This window comes from Gorilla gorilla, chromosome 4 (assembly GCF_029281585.2).
Source record: "Gorilla gorilla gorilla isolate KB3781 chromosome 4, NHGRI_mGorGor1-v2.1_pri, whole genome shotgun sequence".
Taxonomy (NCBI): domain Eukaryota; kingdom Metazoa; phylum Chordata; class Mammalia; order Primates; family Hominidae; genus Gorilla; species Gorilla gorilla.
In genome coordinates this window covers 87,897,362-87,925,299 of record NC_073228.2, presented here as the reverse complement: position 1 = coordinate 87,925,299, position 27,938 = coordinate 87,897,362, and the positions used below count along the sequence as shown (strand labels likewise).

The 27,938-nt window shown below is 37.0% G+C and overlaps 1 pseudogene; it reads right to left on the bottom strand.

The window, feature by feature from the left end:
• Positions 1 to 955: 955 nt before the first annotated feature.
• On the bottom strand, positions 956 to 27,938 carry LOC129533549 (tigger transposable element-derived protein 1-like; annotated as a pseudogene).

Genomic DNA, 27,938 nt, shown 5'->3' with positions numbered 1-27,938 from the left:
CTTTATGTATCCTTTATACAGGATAGCTTTGTCCTTTTTTTGCTCTGTTCAGACGTCCTCCAAACGACGGGCGTTTCAACAGTAACCTGGATACATTTTAAATTTAGGAGGCCGAAGTGGGTGGATCACCTGAGGTCAGGAGTTCGAGACCAGCCTGGCCAACATGGTGAAACCCTGTCTCTACTAAAAATACAGAAATTAGACGGGCATGGTGGTGCATGCCTATAATCCCAGCTCCTCGGGAGGCTGAGGCAGGAGAATGGCTTGAACCCGGGAGGCGGAGGTTGCAGTGAGCCAAGATCACACCACTGCATCCAGCCTGGGCAACAGAGCAAGACTCCATCTCAAAAAAATAAAAAATAAATAAATAAATAAATAAATAAAATTTTTGTGTCAGGCAGAGTTAGTGATTTAGGCAGTGGTTCTGCCTGAGGCTTAATCTGTCCCAACCCCTGCTACTCTAAGCTGCTCTCTACTAGATCCATTACCTAACTCAAAGCTTCCAGGGAACCTGATTGCCTGAGAAGCCCTATTTACAATACGTTATTGAAATGTACCTTGACTAAGAGTGCCTGGGGGCTTGGTCCTATATAGGCCTCATATGCACCATGACATCTCAGACACACTGAAATCAGATGACTTCTAAATGAAAAGAAAAAACAGGAATAATGTCATAGGTCCACCTTGACAAATGCTGCTACAAGATAAGCATTCACCTTCTCATTCAATGGGTATAATTCTAAGGGTGACTAAAATTACAAACACACTTTGGAGTTATTGCAGGTCCATTCCAGACCCCTGCAATAAAACAAATATCACAATAAAGTGAGTCACACCATTTTTTGGTGTCCCAGTGCATATAAAAGTCGTGTTTAAAATATACTGCAGTCTGTTAAGTGAGCAATGGTATTATATCTAAAAAAAAATGCATATCTTAATTAAAAATACTTTATTGCTAAAAAATGCTATCATCTGTACCTTCAGTGAGTGATACTCTTTTTGCTGGTGGAGGGTCTTGCCTCATTGTTGATGGCAGCTGACTTATCAGGGTGATGACTGGTGAAGATTGGGGTGGCTGTAACAATTTCTTTCTTATTTGAAGAGACATAGTCTCTCTCTGTGGCCCAGGCTGGAGTGTAGTGGCATGATTATAGCTCACTGCAGTGTCAAACTCCTGGGCTCAAGGAATCCTCCTGCCTCAGCATCCCAAGTAGCTACAGTACAAACACCACCATGCCTAGCTAATTGTTCTTATTTTTTAATTTTTTTGTAGCACCTGGGTCTCACTGTTTTGTCCAGACCAATCTTAAACTCCTGGCCTCAAGTGATCCTCCCTTGCCTTTGCCTCCCAAAGAGCTGGGATTACAGGCATGAGCCAACATGCTCAGCCTCAATTTCTTAAAATAAGGTCACAGTGAAGTTTGCCACATTGATTAACTCTTCCTTTCTTGAACTTTTTCTCTGTAGCATGTGATGCCATTTGATAGTATTTTACCCACAGTAAAATTTCTTTCAGTATTAAAGTCGATCCTTTTAAACCCTCTCATTGCTTTGTTAACTAAGTTTGTGGAATATTCTAAATCCTTTATTGCCATTTCAACAATGCTCACAGCAGCTTCACTAGGAGAAGTTTCCATCGCAAGAAACCACTCTCTTTGCTATTTGCTAAGAAGCAACTCCTCATCCATTCAAGTTTTATCGGGAGATCGCAACAATCCAGTCACATTTTTAAGCTCCACTTCTAATTCTAGTTTTCTTGTTATTTCCACCACATCTGCAGTGACTTCCTCTACTAAAGTTTTGAATCCCTCAAAGTCATCCATGAGGGTTGGAATCAGTTTCTTCCAAACTTCTGTTAATGTTGATATTTTGACCTCTTCCCATGAATCACAAATGTCCTTAGTAGCATCTACAATGGTGAATCCTTTCCAGAAGATTTTCAATTGACTTTGCCCAGATCCACAGAGGAATCACTACCTATGGCAGCTATAGCTTTACAAAATGTATTTCTTAAATAATAAGACTTAAAAGTTGAAATGGCTTCTTGATCCATGGGCTATAGAATGGATGTTCTGTTAGCAGGTATAAAAACATTAATGTCCTTGTACATCTCCATTGGAGCTCTTGGGTGACCAGATGCGCTGTCAATGAGCAGTAATATTTTGAAATGATTTTTTTTTTCTCAGCAGTAGCTCTCAACAGTAGGTTTAATATAATCAGTAACCCAAGCTGTAAACAGATGTGCTCTCATCCAAGCTTTGTTGTTCCACTTATAGAGCAAAGGCAGAATAAATTTAGCATAATTCTCAAGGGACATAGGATTTTTGGAAAGGTAAATGAGCATTGGCTTCCACTCGTAAGTCACCAGCTGCATGAGCACCTAAAAAAAAGATTCATCTTGTCCTTTGAAGCTTTAAAGTCAAGTGTTGACTTCACCTCTGTAGACATGAAAGTTGGTGGGCACCTGTAGTCCCAGCTACTCAGGGGGCTGAGACTGGAGAATGGCGTGAACCCGGGAGGCGGAGCTTGCAGTGAGCTGATATTGCACCACTGCACTCCAGCCTGGACGACAGAGCGAGACTCTGTCTCAAAAAAAAAAAAAACAAAAAAAAAGAAAGAAAGTTCTAGATAGCATTTTCTTCCAATAGAAGTCAGTTTTATCTCCATTGAAAATCTGTTGTTTAGTGTAGCTGCCTTATCAATGATATTAGCTGTATCTTCTGGATCACTTGCTGCGTCTTCTCCATCAGCACTTGCTGCTTCACCTTGCACTGGTATGTTATGGAATAGCTTCTTTCTTTAAACCTCATGACCAACCTCTTCTAGCTGCCAACTTTTCTTCTTTGGTGTCCTCATCTCTCTCAGCCTTCATAGAACTGAATAGAGTTAGGACCTTGCTCTGGATTAGGTTTTGGCTTCAGGGAATGTTCTGGCTGGTTTTATCTATCCAGACCACTTAGACTTTCTCCATATTGGCAAGAAGTTTCTTTTGCTTTCTTGTCATTTGTGTGTTCACTGGAGTAGCACTTTTAATTTTCTTCAGAAACTTCTCCTTTGCATTCACAACTTGATTAACTGCTTGGCACAGAGGCCTAGCTTTCAGCCTATCTTGGCTTTTGACATTCCTTCCTCACTAAGCTCAATCATTTTTAGTGCTTGATTTAAAGTGACAGACGTGCAAAGTGGCCTTTCACTTGAACACTTAGGGGCTATTGTAGTGCTATTAATTGGCCTAATTTCAATATATTGTATCTCAGGGAATAGGGATGACCAAGAAGAGAGAGAGAGACAAAGAAACATCTGGTTGTTGAAGCAGTCAGGACACACACATTTCTAGATTAAGTTCACATCTTATATGGGAGTGGTTAGTGGTGCCTCAAAATAATTAACAATAGTAACATCAAAGATCACTGATCACAGATCACTATAACAGATATGATAATTTAAAAGTTTAAAATATTGCAAGAATTACCGCAACGTGACAAAGAAGTATGAAGTGAGCACATGCTGTTGGAAAAATGGCATCAATAGACTTCCTTGGCTCAGGGTTGCCACAAACCTTCGATTTGTAAAAAATGCAATTATCTGTGAAGTGCAGTAAAGCTAAGCACAATAAAAGAAGGTATGCCTATACTATGCTTTTCTCCACTGGTGGAGAGGGTATTTCTTCTTTAAGAAAATGACAAAAGGAATTCTTGATCTCTTTAAGTTTTTAAATTCAGGTTCTAGAAGTTGACGGAGCATGACAAGTACTTCTCTTCTCCTAGACCTACTCCACTGCTTCCAAAAGGTCATCAGAGAAGGAGCAAAGCTGAAACATGCAGAAGAAGTATTGCATTTTTAAAATACTGCCAGATTGTGTGATTGATAGTACATCCAACTCAGTATATTGAAACAGTAAATAAATAGGGCCCATGTGCCCTAAATTAATATAGTTCCCAAGAGTGCTTGGTTTCAAGGACATAGTTTATGCTCTGCAGAATCTCCCTCCATAAAACAATAAAAATTACATGGCAGAAAGCAGGCTCCAAGTCAACGAGCTCTTCCTGAGAGTCCAAGCTTTGCTTTGTGCTAAGGGATGTATATGACAGGTTCCTTCCCTTTAGCGAGCCCACAATATAGTTGAGAAGGCGCAATATAGTTGAGAAGGCGCAATATAGTTGTGAAGGCAAACTCGTACCAAAGAGCAGCATAGCAGAGACCACTAAGCAACAATTAAGGGCTACACTTTTTCTAAGCAAGGGAAGGCTGCGCTCACTAGAGTAGACTTTGTGATACTGAAGGGTCATATGTGAATCTTGGAGGCAAGAACGGAGACAGGTGAATAGACAGAAACAGAATGACCCATCTGAGGTGGAGCAAACACGGTGTGTTCATGGACTGTGAAGAAGCCAGATTGATTAGAATAGGCCATCTGTACTGTGTTAATAATTTCAAGAATACCACTTTCAGATTCTGCACAGTAGAGGGAAAAAATATATAGACCTAATGAATTTATATCAATGTTAAAAGGATAGGATTAATTTTTCTTTGGTCTTCCAGAATATATCCACGACAGTTGCTTCAGAAATTATACTATGGTTTCAAGCCTGAGGGTGGGGTTTTAAAACAAAGAAACACATTCTAGTTCTACCCATTGTTTTATGGTCTTCTTGTCTATATTTAACAGAAAGTTTTTTCGGTGTTGGCCATGTTTACTTAAATCCTTTCCTTTCATTCCAACTATGGCATTTTTAGCCTGAGAATCCAATCTGATACCTTTTCCTGTACAGACCTGGTAAAGAGTCCAGCTGACTGAAAATTCAAAATCAGGATTATGTAGGATTCTGGAAAAGAAATAAATCAAAAGAGAAAAAGGAGGGAAGTTCTATGCAATAAGTTTCATGTCATATTTAGAATAGAACACAGAAACCACTAGTCTATAAAGCTCTGTCTGCCACTAATAAGCATACAATCTTGAGAGGGAAACAATGATAAAACTTACCTATTTCTAATAAGTGATGCATTACAAATGTAAATGTATTTTGAACATAGATATTATCATATCATGTATTCATTTTTTAATAAATATAGGATTGTATTCACCTGCAAAATGTATATGTCCAAACTTACTATTTTCTTTTTTTATTAAAATGGCTATTTTCCCCCTTTAAAAGTCTTATGCCTATGAAAATGTTAGGGAAAATTTGAAATTAATGAAAAAAGAATCTGTATGACTTTGGAGCAGCCTGTGGGGAGCTGAGGCCATCTGGCAGTGTAATTCACAACCTTCCTGGGACATGTTCCTCGTGCTGTACACTGCCCACTGAGTTTGTACTTCTCGATAAAGACCATGTGAGAAATTAGCAACATTCTGCTCAAAATGCAAGATCCTCATCCCAAATACCACATTTCACAAAAGTAAATGTAAAATATGTCCCTTATCCTTTGACAAGCTATTCTTCACAGAACTCTAATTTGTGCTGCTTCTCAATTGCTTCCCTGCATGAGTACACCACAGGCTGTGTCTGGAGCTCATAGAGGATGGATGGCCGGCCAGGATGACACTCCCCAAGTGCCACCAGAGAGACAGACATGCGTTCTCCCTTCTCTTCCTGAAAATGACAGAATAGATCTACATCTAGATGTTTCCCAAAATTCAAAAAGAAAACCCTAAACAGCGAAATGCTTTAATTAGAAATCTCAAAAAATTATGAAAGCAAGCAAAGAGTTCCCCTGTCATACAGGCCTGTGAACCACGTTTGGGAAGACAGTCAATGGGAGCTTTCTATCTTTTCTCACACAGGCACTGTAAACCCTAAATTATGTAGTTACAGGAATGGGAGATGAGAAGTTGACATTCTGGAGAAAGTCACTCTCGGGGAAAGTGGAAAGAGCACGGGCTTGCGCCCGACAGACCTGGGTCTAGCATTCATTACCTAGCTGTGCAAGTCACTTAACATAGCTGAGCCTCAAAGTCCACATCCGTAAAACAGGATAATAATTCCACATTTCCAGGTTGTTTTGACAATTGTAAGTAATATATTTGAAGGAAATAATATTTGCAAAGCCCTGAAAAAGTTAGAGCTATCATTGATGTTTTAGCTGCTGGTGATGGTTATATCATTTCCACTTTTATTATTGACCCAACACAGAGAAAGTAGAAGCTACAGGGAAATGATGTGCTACATTTTCTAGACCCCCCATCCTACAAGCTTCAGAACCGGGAATATCCTGTCTTGCCGCAGTAACATCTTTTTTTGCAATTAGTACCAGACTCTTTCCTGGCACAGAGCATACTCTTTTTATGGAAGTGAATGCAATATTACAAAGATGCTTTTAATCAGAAACAGGCCACCTAAGCAAGAAACATCTCTTCAATAGGAAACAAAATGCTACAGCTCCATCGTTTTGCCATGAGGCAGGCAACATGCCGGGAAATGCTTTTGCCCACTTTTCACTCCTTGTCTAATCAATTTTTATTCTTTTCATAGTCACATGTGATGGGGTTGGAAATGGCTAAATAAAGTGAAAGATGTTTTGAATTGCATTACTAAGTGATAGCTGCATTATTTCATAAATGAATAGTGCTACTCATATTCATATAATTTATGAATTGAAGTGTCATTTAGGGGAAGACATCAGTGTCAGATTTTGCATTTAAACACCTGCATTAGCTGTCAGCTGTGTAAAATCCCATAAAGACAGACAACTCCACATCAGGCACACAAATGAGGGTATTCAAGGCCCACTTTTGCAACTAGACACGAAACTGATCATGGAGAGCTTTCTGTAGTTACCTTCCATCACAGCTTATTAAAAAAATTTTAAACTCTTTTCTGAAAACAGCCCCTTCTACATGATTCATACTAGGTAAGAGTCTTTGGAGTCTTTAAAATTTCTTTTTAATTCTAGCTCTGATGAAATTATCATTTTTATTGTTTACTTTAAAACAGCATTTTAAGTAAAATTTAATAAACTATAAAAGGCAGTGTGGCAGGTAACAAGTCTGATATTTATATTGCAAATGCTAAACCTGTATTTCTGTACTACCAAAACCTTTCAAATTAGTAGATACTTATTATGATTACTCTGCTATGTAATTGTAGAGGTGGTGGTATTGGTAGTGTGTGGGTGAGTGTCTGTATCTGAGTGTATGTGTGATGCTCCAGACTGCAGGAGAGCTGGAAGAAAAAGTGGGGGAAGGGAAGAGAAGCAGTAGGGCGAAGACTTGTACCCATACAGGGTAGAAATATTAGCTTAGGGCAGGAGCAGTGGCTCACGCCTATAATCCCAGCACTTTGGAAGCCTGAGGAGGGTGGATCACAAAGCAAGGAGTTCAAGACCAGCCTGGCCAAGACGGTGAAACCCCATCTCTACTAAAATACAATCAGTCTCGTTTTTTATAAGAAATCGGTCTTATTTTTTATATTATAAATAATGCATACTATGTATGCATTGTACAAATTGCTGAATTACATGAATTCCTGAAAGTACACAAAAAGATGCAAAGAAAAAAACAATAAAATATCTCACCCATATTTTTGTTTCTCTGAGGTACCTACTGTAACATTTTGCATATTGTTAGTTGTCTTCTAAGATTTTTTTTGCATATATATTATGTTCACAAGACTTTTTATAAGTTTGGTATTACCTCTGGAGAACAGTGACAATTGACCACCAGGACGTGTCAGGAGATCTATGATCAGATCTCCTGAGAAATGAGTATCATGCAGACAGTACCAAGCCATGAGGGATGTGCCCCCATGATCCAAACACCTCCCACCAGACTCCACCTCTAGCATTGAGGATTACAATTCAATGTGAGATTTGGGTGGGGACAAATATCCAAACTATATTAAATGCTTTTATTTTCTGGAGAAGGCTGAATCATCTTGATGTCTACAAGCAGTTATCCCTTGTAACTGCCCGCCTATAGGCAATAGTGGTTAGGAGCAATGTCTCCCTTGCAAGTTTAAGTTCTCAAGAGCCTGATGCAGAGATGACCCTGACAAAAATTAGCCAGGTGTGGTGGCTGTAATCCCAGCTACTGGGGAGGCTGAGGCAGAGAATTGCTTGAACCCAGGAGGCGGAGGTTGCAGTGAGCTGAGATCATGCCACTGCACTCCAGTCTGGGCGACAGAGCAAGACTCCGTCTTAAAAAAAAAAAAAAAAAAAGAAATATTAATTTTATGAAAGTTGTCAAATAAACCACAACTTAATGAAACAATTATAGAATTATAAAATGGACTATATCTGTCTGAGCATGTAGTTGAGTGTGGACACATTAAGCCTGCATGATGCAGTCTTTACCTGAAGGAACAAGTCTGGGAGTAGAGAAACTTACTTAGGGGCTATAGGTAAACAAATCAACAAATGCACTCTAGGGTCATAAATGAAGTATTTTTTTTTTTTTTTTGATTCAGAATCTCACTCTGTTGCCTAGGCTGGAGTGTAGCCGAGCCATTTCAGCTCTCTGCAACCTCCGGCTCCCCGGTTCAAGTGATTCTTCTGCATCACTTGATTACAAGTGTGTGCCACCATGCCTGGCTAAATTTTTTGTTTTTGTTTTTTGTTGTATTTTTTTAGTACAGATGGGGTTTCTCCATGTTGGTCAGGCTGGTCTGAAACTCCTGACCTCCAGTGATCCACCTGCCTTGGCCTCCCAAAGTGCTGGGATTACAGGCATGAGCCACTGTGCCAGGCCAATAAACGAGGTAAATATTTTGATAGAACTGTGTCCAAGGTATCATTGGCAGACAAAAAAAGAAACCCCTAACTTAGCTGGTGGGGGGACAGGCTGTGTCAGAATAAAAAGGTAGCATTGGTAGTGATTCTTAGAGAATGCATAAGTGATATCCAAGGGTGGATAAGAAGAGCAAGGGTATTTTGAAAAGTGGAAACATCACAGGCTGAAGAAATTCCACCAGGCATAAGATCACATGAAACCAGAAAGTTATAAATGGTTTATCTGGAGTGTGGAAATATGACAAGAGATAATTATAACAATATACAGGGAAAGGACCTACTGAAACATACAACAACATAAAAAGGGTATTTCAGATGTAGGAACAAATCTAAGTAAAGCAAAATAATTGGTTAAGTGGTGCAGCTAGAATATTAGCATATGAAGAGGTTAAATGATGAGAAGGAATCATAATTAACACATAGAAAATAAGTCAGAAACCTGAATATAGACATAGGTTAACATGTAAAAGTAGCCAGGTGTAGAGGACCTGGAAATGGTGGAATGATGGTGAGCGAGAGCGCATGCCCCACATTTAAGTTGGTAGCACTACTGGGTCCAAGCCGATGGTTGCTTGAATGCAACCCCAAGATTACCTAATCTCTTGATTTATAAAAAAAGAAAAGCAAGATGGTCAGCCATGGTGGTTCATGCCTGTAATCCCAGCACTTTGGGAGGCCAAGGCAGGGAAGATTGCTTGAATTCAGGAGTTTGAGACAAACCTAGGCAACATGGCGAAACCCAGTCCCTACAAAAAGTACAAAAATTAGCCAGGCACGGTAGCACATGCCTGCATTCCCAGCTACTGAGGAAGCTGAAGTGGGAGGATCACTTGAGCCCAGTGAGGTGGAGGATGCAGTGAGCTGTGATGGCACTATTGCATTTCAGCCTGACACAGTAAAACTCTGTCTCAAACACACACACACACACACACACACACACACACACACACACACACACACACACCAAAAAAAAAAAGAAGAAAGAAAAGCAATCCACGGCTGAGTGTGGTGACTCACGCTTGTAATCCCAGCACTTTAGGAGGCTGAGGTGGGTGGATCACCTGAGTTCAGGAGTTCGAGACCAGCCTGGCCAACATGGTGAAACTCTGTCTTTACTAAAAATACAAAAATTAGCCAGGCGTGGCATGAGCCTGTAATCCCAGCTACTCAGGAAGCTGAGGCAGGAGAATCACTTGAACCTGGGAGGCATAGGTTGCAGTGAGCCGAGATCGCACCATTGCACTCCAGCCTGAGTGAAAGAGTGAGACTCCATCTCAAAAAAATAAATAAATAAATAAAAATAAATTTTAAAAAAAATTTAAAAAGAAAAGCATTTCACGACATTAAGTGTATTTTTCCAATTGTTAAATGTTGGCAAAAGATTTTAAAATGGTTTTTAAAAGTTTAGACCTAAAGGAAGATAACTGTGAGCAGGTCTGGTTCATGGTTTTCTATTTGATGTCTTCTGATCTCATTCAATACTGTACATACAGGAGAATCCTACTGGACATATTATGATAGACTAAGACTTTTAGTCATATGAGATGTGATTTGGGGTAGAAGATGAAATGATTAAAACACAAAATTCTGTACTTAACTCAGGCATTTGTACAGTGAAATGTACTGTGGCCTTAACAGGATGTTTGCAACTAAGTCCAGAAATATTTGGGAAAGAAATCAAAAAATTAGGCAAACTAAGATTACTTTTACCAGGGAGACTGCTTGATTACATTATACCATCTTTAGAATTATAAATTATATACCTGTTCACAATGGTCAGTTAAATGCATTTTTTTGCAGCCAAAGAAATAAAATGCTATTTCATTAATTTTCACTGTCAAGTTGATATTTTCCTTTCAGTTGCTGTATTAGGCCATTCTTACACTGCTATAAAGAAATGAGACTGGGTAACTGAAAAGGAAAGAGGTCTAATTGGCTCACAGTTCTGCAGGTTGCACAGGAAGCATAGTGCCACCAGCTGCTTCTGGGGAGGCCTCAGGAAGCTTTTACTCATGGTAGAAGGTAAAGCAGGAGCAGGTACGTCACATGGCCAGAGCAGGAACAAGAGAAACAGAGAGTGGGGTAAGGGGGTGCGCCACACTTTTAAATGATCAGATCTTCTGAGAAATGACTATCATGAAGGCATTGCCAAGCCACGAGGGATGTGTCTCCGTGATCCAAACACCTCCCACCAGGCCCCACCTCTAGCATTGAGGATTACAATTCAATGTGAGATTTGGGTAGGGACAAATATCCAAACTATACTAAATGCTTTTCTTTTCTGGAGAAGACTGAATCATTTCGATGTCTACAAGCAGTTATCCCTTGTAACTGCCCGCCTATAGGCAATAGTGGTTAGGAGCAATGTCTCCCTTGCAAGTTTAAGTTCTCAGGAGCCTGATGCAGAGATGACCCTGACCTCAGTTGAGCTTTTCCAGCAAATAATGATGCAATGGATCACTTTGTCTTTTAAATAACATTCAAAGATCTAAAATTTAGAATAATAGACACGTCCTGGTGGTCAATTGTCACTGTTCTCCAAAGGTAACACCAAATTGATAAAAAGTCTTGTGAACATAATATATATGCAAAAAAATTTTAGAAGACAACTGACAATATGCAAAACGGTACAGTAGGTATCTCAGAGAAATAAAAATATAGGTGAGATATTTTATTGTTTTTTTCTTTGCATCTTTTTGTGTACTTTCAGGAATTCATGTAATTCAGCAACTTGTACAATGCATACATGAGTATGCATTATTTATAATATAAAAAATAAGACAGATGAAAGAAAAGAAATGGTTTGTAAAATAAATGTTGGTTTAATGTATGAAAATACAAGTTTTGTGATGGCCACTCTCAGGGATGAAAGTGAGGAAGAAGAAATGCAAATGATCTGCTCTTTTCTATTCTTGAAAGGAGGAGTACAGATAAAAATGTGTGGAAGTCTATTTAAATGCATTTTAATAGGTTATCATTGATATTTCCTTTCAATTCCTCTATCTAGTAAGTATCTCTAAAATCTTTAAACATAAAGAATACATTTTTAAGGCCAACAAAGCAAGCTCTAAAGGGAAACTCCAGTTAAGGTTAAACTTAAACAAACAAACACAAAATCTGGGAAAAAAAGAAATTTGAAGGACATGTATTTTATAACATTATGATAGATATGATAGATTTGTTTTAAACTTGATCTATAGCAACTCTGAGTAGATGTACTGAAATAAAAATCTTAGGTCATCAGAAGAAAGTATTCAAGTCAACATTATGAAATTGCCTTGATGTTCAACAATGGCAGCAGCAACAACAAAAATATGAAAGAATAAATAATCAAACTTATGCTACAGTCAGCAAATCTAAAAAATTAGGAAGTCTAGAAGTAGACAAAATGCTGGTCCCTTTGGACAATATGCATATTTGTTATTAATTCTTAGTGTTCCTTTGAGAAGGTGAATAGTTCAATAAGGCAAGAGAGAGGCTTGGTGAGACATGCAAAGGATTAGGGATAAAACTTGATTTCTTTAGGAACTGAAAATGATGCTTCTGATTCTCCCACCAGCTAAATAGGTCCTTAATGTCCCTAATGCAGAGATAAATAATGCTAAATGTGTTACCACTTCAGTGTTCCTGTTCCAATTAATATAATCCTCCAGGGAGAGAATAAGATATCATGCAAAAGCCCCTGGTACTTAAAATTGAACATTAAATTGAGCCAGATCTTCTCAACTGCCTCAACTACGCTTTTGGAAGTATAACATTTGGGACATCAGGGTAACATTAAAGGCAGTTTTGATACTCCAGGGCATAGCACTCCAATCGCTTGGAAGAATTAAGGAAACAATTTAAACAATAGGAAAATCTGGCTCGTTAAGAAAAATACTTGTTAGAGTAACAAACATGATTTGTGTGTATTAGTCAGCAAGTCCTTTGCTCTCTTTTGGCTATGCATATGTAATAAACCGCATCTATCATTTCTCCCTGATATTTGTAACATCTCCTTCTATAGAATATTTGCTCACATAATTAGTATGTTCTTCACCCTGTCTTTCAACTCACTGATGGATTTTTAAGAATTTTAATTTAACAGGTTTAAGCATACCATCACACTCAGTTGCAAACTATATGGTGGATTCTCCCAAGTACCATTTATTCGTATTATCTTATCTATTCAGATTCTGGCTATAGGCACAGCCATGCTCCTATATGAATCTCAAAGGTCAGAAAATCCATTTCTCTCATTTTAACTGATTGAGGAATTTAAGACCAAGTGTGGTTCAGTGTTCTTTACAAGATAATTTATTGCTCTGAATATTTACTGCAGAATTCTAGACTAGCCAATAACCATTTCCTCTGGAGATATCTCATTTGCAGTCTGAAGAGAATAGTGTTACTACGTGCAAGCAAAACTGGCAGAAAAAATATTTTATGAAGTAAAATTGTCAAAAACCTTTCTACTAATTAATAAAAAACAATAGTATGCATGAACTTGAAATGTAAAGGACTTGCACTTGAACCAAGAATTTGCACATTTGAAAAATAATAGATGCTGGGAGGTTGCAGAGAAAAGGAAACACACACTGTTGGTGGCAATGTAAGTTAGTTCAACCCATATGAAAAGCAGTATGGTGATTCCTCTAAGAGCTAAAGGCAGAACTACCATTTGACCCAGCAATCCCTTTACTGGGTATATACCCAGACAAATATAAATTATTCTACCACAAGGACACATTCATGCAAATGTTCATTGCAGCACTATTCACAATAGGAAAGACACAGAATCAGCCTAAATGCCCATCAATCACAGATTAGATAAAGAAAATGTGGTACATATACACCATGGAATAATATGCAGCCATAAAAAAGAACAAGATCATGTATTTTGTGGGAACATGGGTGGAACTGGAGGCTACTATCCTTTAGCAAACTAAGACAGGAAGAGAAAACCAAATACAGCATGTTCTCACATATAAGTGGGAGATAAATGATAAGAGCTTATGAACACAAAAAAGGAAACAGACACTGGGGTCTACTTGACGGGGGAAGGTGCGAGGAGGGAGAGGAGCAGAAAAGAGAACTATTGGGTACTGCGCTTAATACCTGGATGGTGAAATAATATGTACAGCAAACCCCTGTGACACGTGTTTACCTATGTAACAAACCTTCGCATGTACACTTGAATGTGTGTTCAAGGGTTGGGCAATTTACGCGAATGAGTGAAATCAGTTGTAAGATGATAGAGAAGTTGTCGACTATATCAAACTGTAAATATTGTCCCTTTCAAAATTACTTTAATGCTAAAAGATAAAAGAAGCAGCAGCAGCAGCAGCAGTAGCAGTAGCAGTTCTGTGAGTTCCAAACCAGTTTCAACCTGAAGTCAACCATTTGTGATATTTTAAATCACACGGAATGGAATGAGTTATCTAATAAGTGACATGCTTTTAATCTATTTTGAAGAGAGGAAAAAAAAACCAAGAATTAGATTTTCACTTCCTGCTGTACACAAAAATAATTCAAAATGTTTTAAAGATAAAAGTATTAAAGTCAATAGAGTGCAAGAAGTTTATGCTTTAATGCACTCCCTCTGTTCCAAACACATAGGAATAAAATATAGAAACGAAAAAGCAAAAGGGCATAACAAGATCAAAAGCAAAGTAAAACTTTTTTTGAATCAGAAACAAAAAAGAAATTGAAGACACTGAGTGGGTTCCAAAGCCATTGGTCATCTAAGTGTCCAAAAGCAGGCAGAGTAGTTAAGGGTTCAGGTCCTATGAGCAAGAGACACCAAAACTGTTCCAGGTGAGTCAGAAACCACTGTTTCCAGCTACAGACAGGAAAGAAATTTCCTACCACCTACTCCATCCCTTGAAAAGACACTTAACAACAACAACAATAACAGCAACAAACTATTCCCAACTGCTTCCTAAGGTTATTTCTATAGAGCAACTGACTTCAGGAGGTAATGAACACAGAAACAGTGTGGAATAAAATTTTAAATCAAGAGACCTGTAGTCTCTAGATTGCTTATATCCTTCAATATCACTGCAGGGAAGAAACTTTAAACCATAATTATGAGACCTTGTTCTGGACTATGAGTTTGGATGGAAGCAACCTTAGATCTGCAAACCAGACATTGAAACCAAAGAACACAGAATGTCTCGGAACATTACAAGTAATTAATATCATACAGACTTTGTTTTCTACCCACAATGCAAGCAACTTAGACAGGAAGGAATAGACACATATGTAAACACAAACACACACACAAACATATTAGAACCTTAAAATGATACTCTGACTTCTCTTCAGATGAGATAAATTTTTCATCTTTTAAGATGTTCTGCTAAGTAGCTCATGAGATAAAAAGGAAACTATGATAGAAATTATGAAACATTTAGACACAAATGACAATGAAAGTACTACAGAGAAAAAGTGGGATCCAGTTTTCACAATTGCAAGAATGAAAATATGTACACTTAAGTTCATTTACTTGAAAAGGAAAATACTTTAAAACTAAATGACTTTTTAAAAAAGCTAAATGAATTAACCATTTAACACAGCAGCTTAGGAAAAATAAGAAAGTTGAAGCAAGAAAATAATAAAGTTAAGAACAGGTATTAGCGAAATAGAAAACATGGAAACAAAAGCATTAATGAAATAAAAATCTAATTTGCTGAAAAAGCAAATAAAATAGAAAAACACCCAATAAGACTAATTAATAAAATAAAACACTTATGTAATTAGCAATGAAATAAGACACACTTACACATATAAAGCACATTTAAAACCAAATTAAGGAACTCCCATTCACAATTGCTTCAAAGAGAATAAAATACCTAGGAATCCAACTTACAAGGGATGTGAAGGACCTCTTCAAGGAGAACTACAAACCACTGCTCAAGGAAATAAAAGAGGATACAAACAAATGGAAGAACATTCCATGCTCATGGGTAGGAAGAATCAATATCGTGAAAATGGCCATACTGCCCAAGGTAATTTACAGATTCAATGCCATCCCCATCAAGCTACCAATGACTTTCTTCACAGAATTGGAAAAAACTACTTTAAAGTTCATATGGAACCAAAAAAGAGCCCGCATTGCCAAGTCAATCCTAAGCCAAAAGAACAAAGCTGGAGGCATCACACTACCTGACTTCAAACTATACTACAAGGCTACAGTAACAAAAACAGCATGGTACTGGTACCAAAACAGAGATATAGATCAATGGAACAGAACAGAGCCCTCAGAAATAACACCGCATACCTACAACTATCTGATCTTTGACAAACCTGAGAAAAACAAACAATGGGGAAAGGATTCCCTATTTAATAAATGGTGCTGGGAAAACTGGCTAGCCATATGTAGAAAGCTGAAACTGGATCCCTTCCTTACACCTTATACAAAAATCAATTCAAGATGGATTAAAGATTTAAACGTTAGACCTAAAACCATAAAAACCCTAGAAGAAAACCTAGGCATTACCATTCAGGACATAGGCATGGGCAAGGACTTCATGTCCAAAACACCAAAAGCAATGGCAACAAAAGCCAAAATTGACAAATGGGATCTAATTAAACTCAAGAGCTTCTGCACAGCAAAAGAAACTACCATCAGAGTGAACAGGCAACCTACAACATGGGAGAAAATTTTCGCAACCTACTCATCTGACAAAGGGCTAATATCCAGAATCTACAATGAACTCAAACAAATTTACAAGAAAAAAACAAACAACCCCATCAAAAAGTGGGCGAAGGACATGAACAGACACTTCTCAAAAGAAGACATTTATGCAGCCAAAAAACACATGAAAAAATGCTCATCATCACTGGCCATCAGAGAAATGCAAATCAAAACCACTATGAGATATCATCTCACACCAGTTAGAATGGCAATCATTAAAAAGTCAGGAAACAACAGGTGCTGGAGAGGATGTGGAGAAATAGGAACACTTTTACACTGTTGGTGGGACTGTAAACTAGTTCAACCATTGTGGAAGTCAGTGTGGCGATTCCTCAGGGATCTAGAACTAGAAATACCATTTGACCCAGCCATCCCATTACTGGGTATATACCCAAAGGACTATAAATCATGCTGCTATAAAGACACATGCACACGTATGTTTATTGCGGCATTATTCACAATAGCAAAGACTTGGAACCAACCCAAATGTCCAACAATGATAGACTGGATTAAGAAAATGTGGCACATATACACCATGGAATACTATGCAGCCATAAAAAATGATGAGTTCATGTCCTTTGTAGGGACATGGATGAAATTGGAAACCATCATTCTCAGTAAACTATCGCAAGAACAAAAAACCAAACACCGCATATTCTCACTCATAGGTGGGAATTGAACAATGAGATCACATGGACACAGGAAGGGGAATATCACACTCTGGGGACTGTTGTGGGGTGGGGGGAGGGGGGAGGGATAGCATTGGGAGATATACCACCAGCATGGCACATGTATACATATGTAACTAACCTGCACAATGTGCACATGTACCCTAAAACTTAAAGTATAATAAAAAAAAAAAAAAAAAAAAACCAAATTAAGTTCAGAAACCAATCTGATATATATGCCAAAATCCTAAATAAAATATTATCTAGATGAGCAAACTTGTGTGGAAAATAATACATCATGACCTATTTCTGTTTATTTTGGAAATATAAGAAGTGCTCAATAATAAAAGATATTAAGTATTACACTAATGAAAAGATGAGAGGGAAAACCACATGGTCATAACAATAAATGCAGAAAAAAGTGTTTCATAAAATCAAACAACTATGATTTTTAAAACATTCAGAAAATAAATGCAGATGCTAATTTCACTATTGGATTTTAAATCTTAGCCAATGCAAATATATTTAAAATATTTTGGAATTTAGAAATATATTGGAAATGAAGAAACAAAATTATATGTACTGGCTATCTATGTGATTATTTGGAATTTTCACTAGTAGATTTCACAGAGTGTGCAGGATGCAAAGTCAACATAAAAATTAATAAGATTCCTACACACCAATAATAACCAATTAGAAAATATAATTTAAAATTTCTTGTCTTTTATAGATAACAAAAGCAACTCCAAAATCATCATGCAGCCAGGAATAAACTTAAGAAAAGAAAACCTTAAGAATTTAAAGGAATAATATTTTGTTAAAAGCACTTAGAAGCAGGCTTGAATAAATAGAGATATATTCACGGATGGAAAGGCTTAAAATTGCAAATATGTAAATTCTCTCCTTGATTTTTAATTTTATAAACACAGGTTTTATTTGAATTTTATGAGAACCATGTGAAGCCTTATTTTTTTTAGTAATCTTAGCCAGGAAGTCTGTGTTAGCCAGTTTCATCAGAATGTCTTATTATTTATTTCCCTAGTCCCTATCAGATGTATTTGCTTCATCTGGTTCTCAATTGTGGCTGCCCATTCACAATTTTAATTCTGTTATCTATGCCACCTGACCTTGGGATTTTTCGGTTCTGACTCCTAGTAACTGGGCTTGGCAACTACTGAACTACTGAACTCTCTTCTTACCTCCTACCCTAGATCTTTTCTCAATAGTTTCTCTGGAACTGTTCCCTGAAACACTGCTAGTATGTAGTTGCATAATCCCATTGCACAAACCAGTCCTTGGCCATACCCACTGAATGACTTCTTATTTAGTTTTCCACCAAAAGCCTTAGGAAAAATTTTTTTAATGCATAAATGCTTCATTTCTGCTAATATATGTCTCATAATGGGTGTGCCACTATCCCTGATGTTGTACCACTGGAAATGGGATTTTCAGACCAAAACAATGACTCACTGAGGTGCCATTTCTAGAAATCTAGTCATTTGTACCTAGGAAATTGGCCAATCTCAGGAAGTAATAAATAGTTTACCAAAAGGGAAGTTAAAGCTTCAAATAAATTGAAGTCTTGTGAGATTTTAATGAATCAAAAACATTAAAAAAAATAATAACCTTAGGTAACTTTTAACGCGTGAAGTTCTGATTCTTTCAGAACTAAAAAGCAACGACACAACTACTTTGAAAACTTTTTTTATTAGAAGAAACCTAGATAATGACTGCATTTTATGAGGTTGATTTAAAAATACATTGTACATATGAAGGTGTAAATTTAACTGTCAAACACTTTATTTAAAAATTAAGCAGGTCAAATAATTTGTTCCCTTTGACTTATTTTTTGGCACTACTTTATTGGATGTGAATAAAAATCAAATATTGAATAGCACCTTTCTCAAAAGAACTATTTAAAAATAATCTTAGACATAATATTCCATGGTTGTAAGTCCAAGGAAAATAACAAAGATTCAGTCCCATAATCCAGATATTGGAGATTTAAAATTGTTATTTGTTCATGTTAAAAAAGAAGAGATGTTAAAAAGAAAGCAGATTTTTTAACCTCTTAAAGTGAATAGAGACAGAGGGACGGCTGGGTTCAGCCCACACAGAGTTTTAAACTACACCGGTGATTTTCTTTCCTTTTTCCATTTCTTTTCCTAATTCAGCTAGATATACATTCCACAGTGCTCCAGTTTTGCAGAAACAATCTTCTCTGTGTAACTCCGACCTGACCTTGCCTGTTTTGAGTCCCATTACCTACGAAACTTTCAAATGTTTTAGGTATCTGATAAAAATGAAACAAGGATATTTTGCTTTTCAGTGTACAATGCTTCTATTTCTATCACCATGTCAACTCCATGGGCAATCAAACATCTGGAGATGACCTTTATAGCATCCTTCCTATATTTTAAAGATAATTGCCTTGTCCCCTTATAGTTCTGAATTCATTATTCTCAGTTGCTTTAGCAAGACCATGTTAATATCAACATCAACAGACATGAGAAACTAAGGAGGGCTAAACTTCTGGCTGTCACGATTGATTATCTAAATTTTTGTGGGTAAAGATGCCCCTGTACACAACAGTCTGAGCACACTAGATCCTGATAACAGTATTATTTACTTATTAGTCTCCATTAATAATTTGTGGAAACTTGTGTGACTATAGCAAGTGTGAGGGTTAATTTTGTGTCATATTGACTGGGCCATGAGGTGCCCAGATACTTAGTTAAACATTAGTTCTGGCTGTGTCTGTGAGGGTATTTCTGGATGAGATTTACATTTGAATCCCTGGTCTGCAAGACTGCCTTCTCCAACGTGGCTGACCCTCACCCAATTTCTTGAAGGCCTGAATAGAACGAAAAGGATGAGTAAGAAAGAATTGTTTATCTCTATCTGACTATATTTGAGCTGGGACATTGTTCTTCTGCCTTTGAAATTGAACCGGAACTCACACCATTGGACATCTTGGTTCTCGGGTCTTTGGACTTAAACTAGAATTAATACCATTAGCTCTTCTGGATCTCAAGTTTGCCAGCTGCTGATCTTGGACTTCTCAGTCTCAATATTCATATAAGCTAATTCATGATAGTAAATGCACCCCTCTCTCTCTCTCTCTACACACTACACACACACACACACAGAGAGAGAGAGAGAGAGAGAGAGAGATCTGTATCTGTCTATAGCTATCCGTCTATCTATCTATCCTATTGATTCCGTTTCTCTGGAGAATCCAGACTAATACAGCAAGTTTCGCTTATTCAACAAATAATTACTAAGTACCTACCATAAGGTTGGTAGTGCCCTAAGCAGTAGGAGACAGGATTCATAGCTAAATATCTTTATTTATAGTAAAAACCTACCTTATATTCTTACCATGAACTGAAAACAGTATGCCAGCCAACTTCCTTTGTAATCTCTGTTGAAGAAGAAATCACCATTGATTCATTTGATCAACAAGTCTATGTTAAGTATCTATTATTAGGTACTCTTCTAAAAGCTAGAAATATACAAGTGGAAGGCAGGAAAACAAACAACCCTGTTTCATAGAGTTTAAAATGTAACCGGAGAGAGAGACAACAAAGAAAAATAATAAAATACATAGTTGTTGGGAAACAATTTTCCACAGGTCTCTCACATTTCTGCATATCTTGTTATCAGAGGCACTGACTGCATTTGCTCTGAACTATTCTCCTAAAATTACTTATCTAGAGAAGAACATCAGAAAATGTAGTGTCGTGTTCAGAGGAAGGTCAGGGTTGCTTACAGCCGAGGAAGACAGTGATAGGCTATCACTATATCACTATATATAACTATGTCACTACATCACTATAGTGATCATGATAGGCTGTAGGGCTGAGTGAGATGGGAAGTCACAAGAAGGCTTTCAGGAAAGAAGCGACATAATTTGATTTGCGGCTTATTAGATTCACTTTGGTTTCTATGTTGAAAATAGCTCAAAGGAGACCTTGGCAGAAGAAAGAAGTCATGAGATTGAAAGGTGAAGCAGGAAAGGAGTATATAGCTAGAAATGGAGTGTTTTCTGAGTTAAAAGGAGACAAAAGAGTAGAGTTCTTTAGATAAAGGCATTCTCCTTTTCATATTTAAAACCCTAACTAGTATGCTAATTTTCTCAGTAGCATTCTTCTTTAATTCATTGAACTATAATTGTATAAGCCTAATTAGTGCTAAGAATCCATTAGGCAATAAAAAAATTTCCTCTCTAGTTAAAGAGTTGCACATGTCTTACATGTGAAATTAAGAAAAAATTAATTTTGATTACACCAAGTTAGAATCAATTAATTGATTACTTGCAACCGTCATTGAGAATTTTAATGTTTTCTGGTGCATTAAGAAGCAAATAAAATTTAAACTGAAGTTTTTTTCTGGTAAGATATGTCAATACATAAGCCCTTCTACTCAGAGGAAGGCTTTATCTATCACTCCAAAGTGAAAGTCATGGCTAGGAAGAAGATAGTCATGGGTATCCAAAACATCCTTTTCTAGGAATCTTTTCATTCTAAGCCAGTCATCTCAATAGTGCAGAGATGAAATCTTCCAAATCTTGCAAAGAATTCTAGCTGATTCATTGACAGGATTAACCTTTTATATCCTCTTATAATACACCTCATATGAAGATGAAAGGAGGAAAGTAAGAGGCCTGTCATGGTAAGAAAGCAATGAAAATCCTAGATAAAATTACAGGGAAAAAAAAGAAAACTATTTGTGTAGACTTCATCATCATCTGTCTCTTTTTAAAGCCTTGGTAAATATCTGGTAGCATCATTCTGGCCCACTCATCTAGAGAGCATTCGTGGTTAAAATACCCCCAATGAAAATATTCTATTCCCAAATAAGCAAGGCATGAGGAGGACATAGAGAGAAAACACCAGCCTGCCTCAAGTTAATGGTGAATATTAGGAAATGGTGAGAAAATAGGTAGAGAGGGAGGGTGGGACCTTTTGATGGAGAACTTTAAAAGCCAAAGACAAAGCGGTTAGACTTGAGGCAACAGGCAACTGAAGTGTCTTCATGAGCGAAAGCTTATGTATGTCTATATACCAACTAGTTTATCATCAATGGGAAAAAAAATTGAACTTCAGTCAAACATTGGTTTCTTAAGTTCTATAAGATGATAAATGATGAGTGAAACTTGTTCTTTCATCTAGCTAATTTTCTAAGTTGGTTTACAGGTTTATTCCAGTTGGTTTTCGGTTGCTTTGAGGTTTGGTTTCGGGCAATGTTTTGAGGGCTGCGTACATGTACTTTTTTGTTGATGTGTTCAATTGTAGAAATAATGTGCATTTATAGATGAGAACCCCTGCTTTATAGATGAGAACCCTGAAGATCAAAGAAATAAAAGGAGCTATTAATAAGGCTTGATAACAAAAAAAGAAAAAATATTTCATTCTCAACAACTAGACAATGACATGAATTTTTGAAAAATGAATTTTTGAGAAAGCCTGGGTACTGTGTATTTTAACTCTTCATCTATTCATCATTGTAATTATAGTTAGAATTCTGTACTGGAAGATACAGCAATGGACATGGAAAATACAGAGATGTCTAAGATACAATCTCTGAAGAAAAAAACTGACATGCCAAGAAAGGGTGTATTCTGTGGTAAACTCACTGTTTATAATGCTATAATCAAGGTTTGAACAAAGAACCTTGGGGAACAGAACAAATAATAAACTCGGCTATGGCAGTTGGGAAGGGGCTATCAAATGGCATAGTTAAAACTGAGCGGGATTTATTCAAAAAGAGAGAAGGAATAGGCAAGAGCAAGACCTTCAGAAGACAATTTCCTCTATGGATCCCCTGTCTCTGAATATGCAATGAAACTGTGAACACTTTAATACATTCCCCAGGACAGCCACTTCACATAGTCTTCTTGAAATCTATGATAGAGGGTTTGTTAATTCATATAATGGGTATAAAAATAATCTTCATCCATGAAATGAGTGCTATTTAAGATATGTAACGGGTTAGAAAGTTTTCACAGCCCCACTTCTCTGGTGTAATGGAAGAGTAAGAATACATGGCTGATCTGGCAGTGTATGTATCCCTCCACTGCACAGAGGTTCAATCTCCAAATTCGACTACAAGCTTGCTTCAGAGCATCCTTGCATATATGAAATTTAAATCCAGATGAACTAATTTATGATGGAAACCAAACACTTGTTGGAAGTGGCGGGGGCAGGGGATGATTGGGAAGGAGAACCAGATTATTTTCTGAAGAGGAGGAAATGTTCTACATCTTATTTTGAACATGGTTACATGGGTATATGAATTTAATAAAACTCAACAAACTAATGTTTATGATTGTATTGCAATTATATCTCAATAAAAAGTAAGAAAGAAAAGCATTGCATCTAGTTCACATTAAACTGTGCATGCGTGTACTAGTCTGGAGCTTTAAGGGTATATGTGGTGTTTCACCCAAGCTACAAGAACAGAACTTGTACAGAATCCATGCTTGCTTTTGACACCTCACTAATAAATGTTTCCACCTTTGGCATAATTTGGTCTCAGATGTTCTTTTCTTGTAACAAACAATCTAGCTGTTAGTTCATAGGAATAGTAGCACATCATCAGGACTTAGCTCTGAAATTTGCTAAAAAAAAAATCCTAACATTAGCTAAGCAGATAAATGGGCTTAGGTAAATTTGCAATCATAAATAATAGTGATTTCCAATGTGAAAATTTGAATTCAAGCTAGAAAGGGAGGGCGGTGTACTGATGAAGGTGGGCTTTAGGGGAGATTTGTCTTTTTGCAACCTGTTTATTTGCTAGTCTGCCAACTTTATAGTAGTGCTGAGCTCTCTCTGGAAGAAGTACCATGGATCACAGAATCTTCTATCCCCGCAAGACCTTACAGAGTGTCTTGCACTGACTATTTTAATACATGCAAAGAAGGAGGAGGGGAATAACATAGAAATCTTTTAAGTATGTGTTTTTGAATTAATCAAACCTGAAAGTTGTAAACCCAAAGGAGGAACAAAGAAAAAGCGAGAGGCTCTTATGAAAATTATTGATACTTTAGGCTCTTATGAAAATTATTGATACTTTAGGATACAGCTAAAGCAGTGTTAAGAGGACAGTTTACAGATAGAAAGTTTTCAAATTAAGAATCTGGCCAGGTGCAGTAGCTCACGCCTGTAATCCCAGCTCTTTGGGAGGCCAAGGCAGGTGGATCATGAGGTCAAGAGATCGAGACCATCCTGGTCAACATGGTGAAACCCCGTCTCTACTAAAAATACAAAAATTAGCCAGGCATGGTGGCATGCACCTGTAATCCCAGCTACTCAGGAGGCTGAGGCAAAAGAATTGCTCAAACCTGGGAGGTAGAGGTGGCAGTGAACCAAGATCGTGCCACTGCACTCCAGCCTGGGCAACAAGAGTGAAACTCTGCCTCAAAAAAAAAAAAAAAAAGAAAAGAAACAAAAAAAATCTAACATTGCATCTAGAGAAACTAAGAAAACAAGAACAAATCAGCCTCAAAGTTAACAGAATAAAAAAATAACTAAAATCAGACTAAAATCTAATGAAATAGAGATGCAAAAATTTCCTACAAAAGATCAACAAAACAAAAAGTTCTTCTTTGAAACAATAAACAAGATTGATAGACTACTAGCTACATTGAAAATGAAAAAAAGAGAAAATTCAAATAAACACAGTCATAAATGATGAAGATGACATTACAACTGATCAAACAGAAATCCAAAAGATCCTCAAAGACTTCAGAGACTATTGTGAAAATCTCCATGCACACAAATTAGAAACTCTAGAGGAAATGGATAAATTCCTAGAAACACACAACCTCCCAAGATCGAACCAGGAAGAAAGTAAATACCTGAACAGACCAACAACGTTTTTATTAAATCAGTAATAAAAAACCCTATCAATCAAAAAATGTCCTGTACCAGGTGGATTCACAGCCTAATTCTACCTAGGAATACATCTAACCAAGGAGATGAAAGATCTCTATAAGGAGAACTATAAAACACTGCTGAAAGAAATCAGAGACAACACAAATAAATGGAAAAACATTCCATGCTCATGGATTGGAAAGATCCATATTTTTAAAATGGCCATATCGTCCAAAGTGATTTATAGATTCAATGCTATTCTCATCAAACTACCAATGACATTCTTCACAGAATTAAAAAAAAGGCTATGCTAAAATTCATATGGAATGATAAAATAGTCCAAAATAGCCAAAGAAATCTTAAACAAAAAGAACAAAGCCAGAGGCATCACATTACCTGACTTCAAACTATACTACAAGGCTACAGTGACCAAAACAGCATGGTACCAGTACAAAAACACATAGGCCAGTGGAACAGAATAGAGAACTGAGAAATAAAGCTGCACATTTATACATTCCAATATTCAACAAAAAATAAGCAATGGGGAAAATACTCTATTCAATAAACGGTGCTGGGATTACTGGCTATCTATAAGTGGAAGACTGAAACTAGACCCTAATATACAAAAATTAACTCAAGATTGATTAAGGAATGTAAGATCTCAAACTATAAAAATTCCTAGAAGAAACCCAAGTAAATGCTCTTCTCTATATCAGCCTTGGCAAAGAATTTATGACAAAGTCCCCAAAAGCAATTGCAACAAAACAAAAATTGGTAAGTCAGACCTAATTAAACCAAAGAGCTTCTGTACAGGAACAGAAACTATCAAGGAAGTAAACAGACAGCCCACAGAATGAGAGAAAATATTCACAAACTATGCATCTGACCAAGGTCTAATATCCAGAATCTGTAAAGAACTTAAATCAATAAGCAAAAAACAAATAACCCCATTAAAAAGTAGGCAAAGGACATGAACAGACACTTCCCAAAAGAAGACATACAAGTGGCCAATAAACACATGAAAAAGTGTTTATCCTTAGTAATCATCAGAGAAATGCAAATCAAAACTACAATGTGATGCCATCTCACACCAGTGAGAATGGCTTTTGTTAAAAAGTCAAAAAAAATAACAGATGTTGGTGAGGTTGTGGGGGAAAGGGGACACTTATGCACTGTTCATGGAAATGTGCATTAGTCCAGCCATTGTGGAGAGCAATTCGGAGATTTTTCAAAGAACGAAGAGTTGAACTACCATTTGGCCCAGCCAGTCCCATTACTAGGTATATATCCAAAAGAACATAAATTGTTCTACCTAAAGGGCACATTCACCTGTATGCTCGTCATGGCACTATTCACAATGGCAAAAACATGACATCAACCCAGTTGCCCATCAAGGGATAATTGGATAAAGGAAATGTAATACATATACACCATGTAGTATTAAGCAGCCATTAAAAAGAACTAAATCTTATCCTTTGCAGCAGCATGGAGTCAGCTAAAGGCTATTTTCCTAAGTGAACTAACACAGAAACAGAAATCCAATACTGCATGTTTTCATTTATAAGTGGGAGCTAAATGTTGAGTACACATGTACATAAAGATGAGAACATTGGAGACTCCTAGAAGGGAGAGAGAGGGATGGGGGCAAAGGCTAAAAAACTACCTACTGGGTATGATCAATACCAGGGTGATAGGTTCAGTTATACCCCAAACCTCAGCATCACACAATATACCTCTGTGATAATCCTGCAAGTACCCCCTGTTTCTAAAATGAAAGCTGAAAAACAAAACAGAGTAAAAATCAACATTAAGAAATGGACAAATACTATACCATAGAAGCGTTGGAAATTCCATTGTTATCATATTCCCTTATCTCCTCAATACCTTCTTCTTCCTCATAATTCTTGCCCTATAAAGACAATGAGTTTGATTTTAAAATTACTGCTTTTAAGAAGGCCAGTAAGAAAGCACATCATATATGAGAAACATTCAAGCAAATAAGTCAGTCTTGGTTTTGTTAAATCTCTTAAAATGTTTTAAACTGTTTCCAAAAGTAATATAACCTAGGACTTAAAATCAATATCTGCATTATATTTTCAATTTTGTACACATATTTTGAAATTTGGTGGTATATGCTTTATTTCTCCAGAAATAAAATGAAACTGTTTAACCCTGATTGAGCAATTTTTATAGTGAACCTGATATTTCTGAGGTTATATTGCTCTACAAATAAAGTTTAACCTTGATTGAGCGATTTTTGTAGTGAACCTGATATTTCTGAGGTTTTATATTTCAACCTCCTTATTGACTGAGTAAGTGGGAAAAAATGAACACATAATCGTACTGTGAATGTTGTATCATGAATCAGAAGAAAGCAACCTTAGACAACTAGTTTTCTCTATAGAATAGAAAAGAGGATAAAGAAACACATTTTTGTCACATTCATTTATAAAATGTCAATGCACAGTGAACTTTGATCACAAAGCCAAGGAGATAGGGATTAAGAATAATTTTTTTGCCCTTTTAACACACCAGCTATGTTAGATGTGATTTTACCTTTATACTTCCAAATGCATCACATTTATGCCCTGCCCAGATTGGCTTATAGACCGAACACCTAAATTTGTTTGAAAATGCATAAGATCCTGGTATGTTCATAGAACACTAAGCACACAACATACCTAATACAATCTTTGCTTTTGTACAATCTGTTCTGACCACTATACCATGTACCTCAGGGACTTTGCTTACATATTCTAGAATGTTATTTAACCTAAAGATAAATAAAACTCTCTAAAAGAGAGTACAGAGGCTGCATTCTGAGGCTCAGGTCTTACTTTGTTCTTGGGTGCAACTCAACCCACAGAAAGATTATTCACACCCACTCATAGGTTCAGCTGCAGTCCCACCGCCAGCTATGTGCACACCCAAAATGGCCCCTTTGTGAAGCAGGCGATGCTGGAAAGGAGGAACAGTATGTTCAGTCAT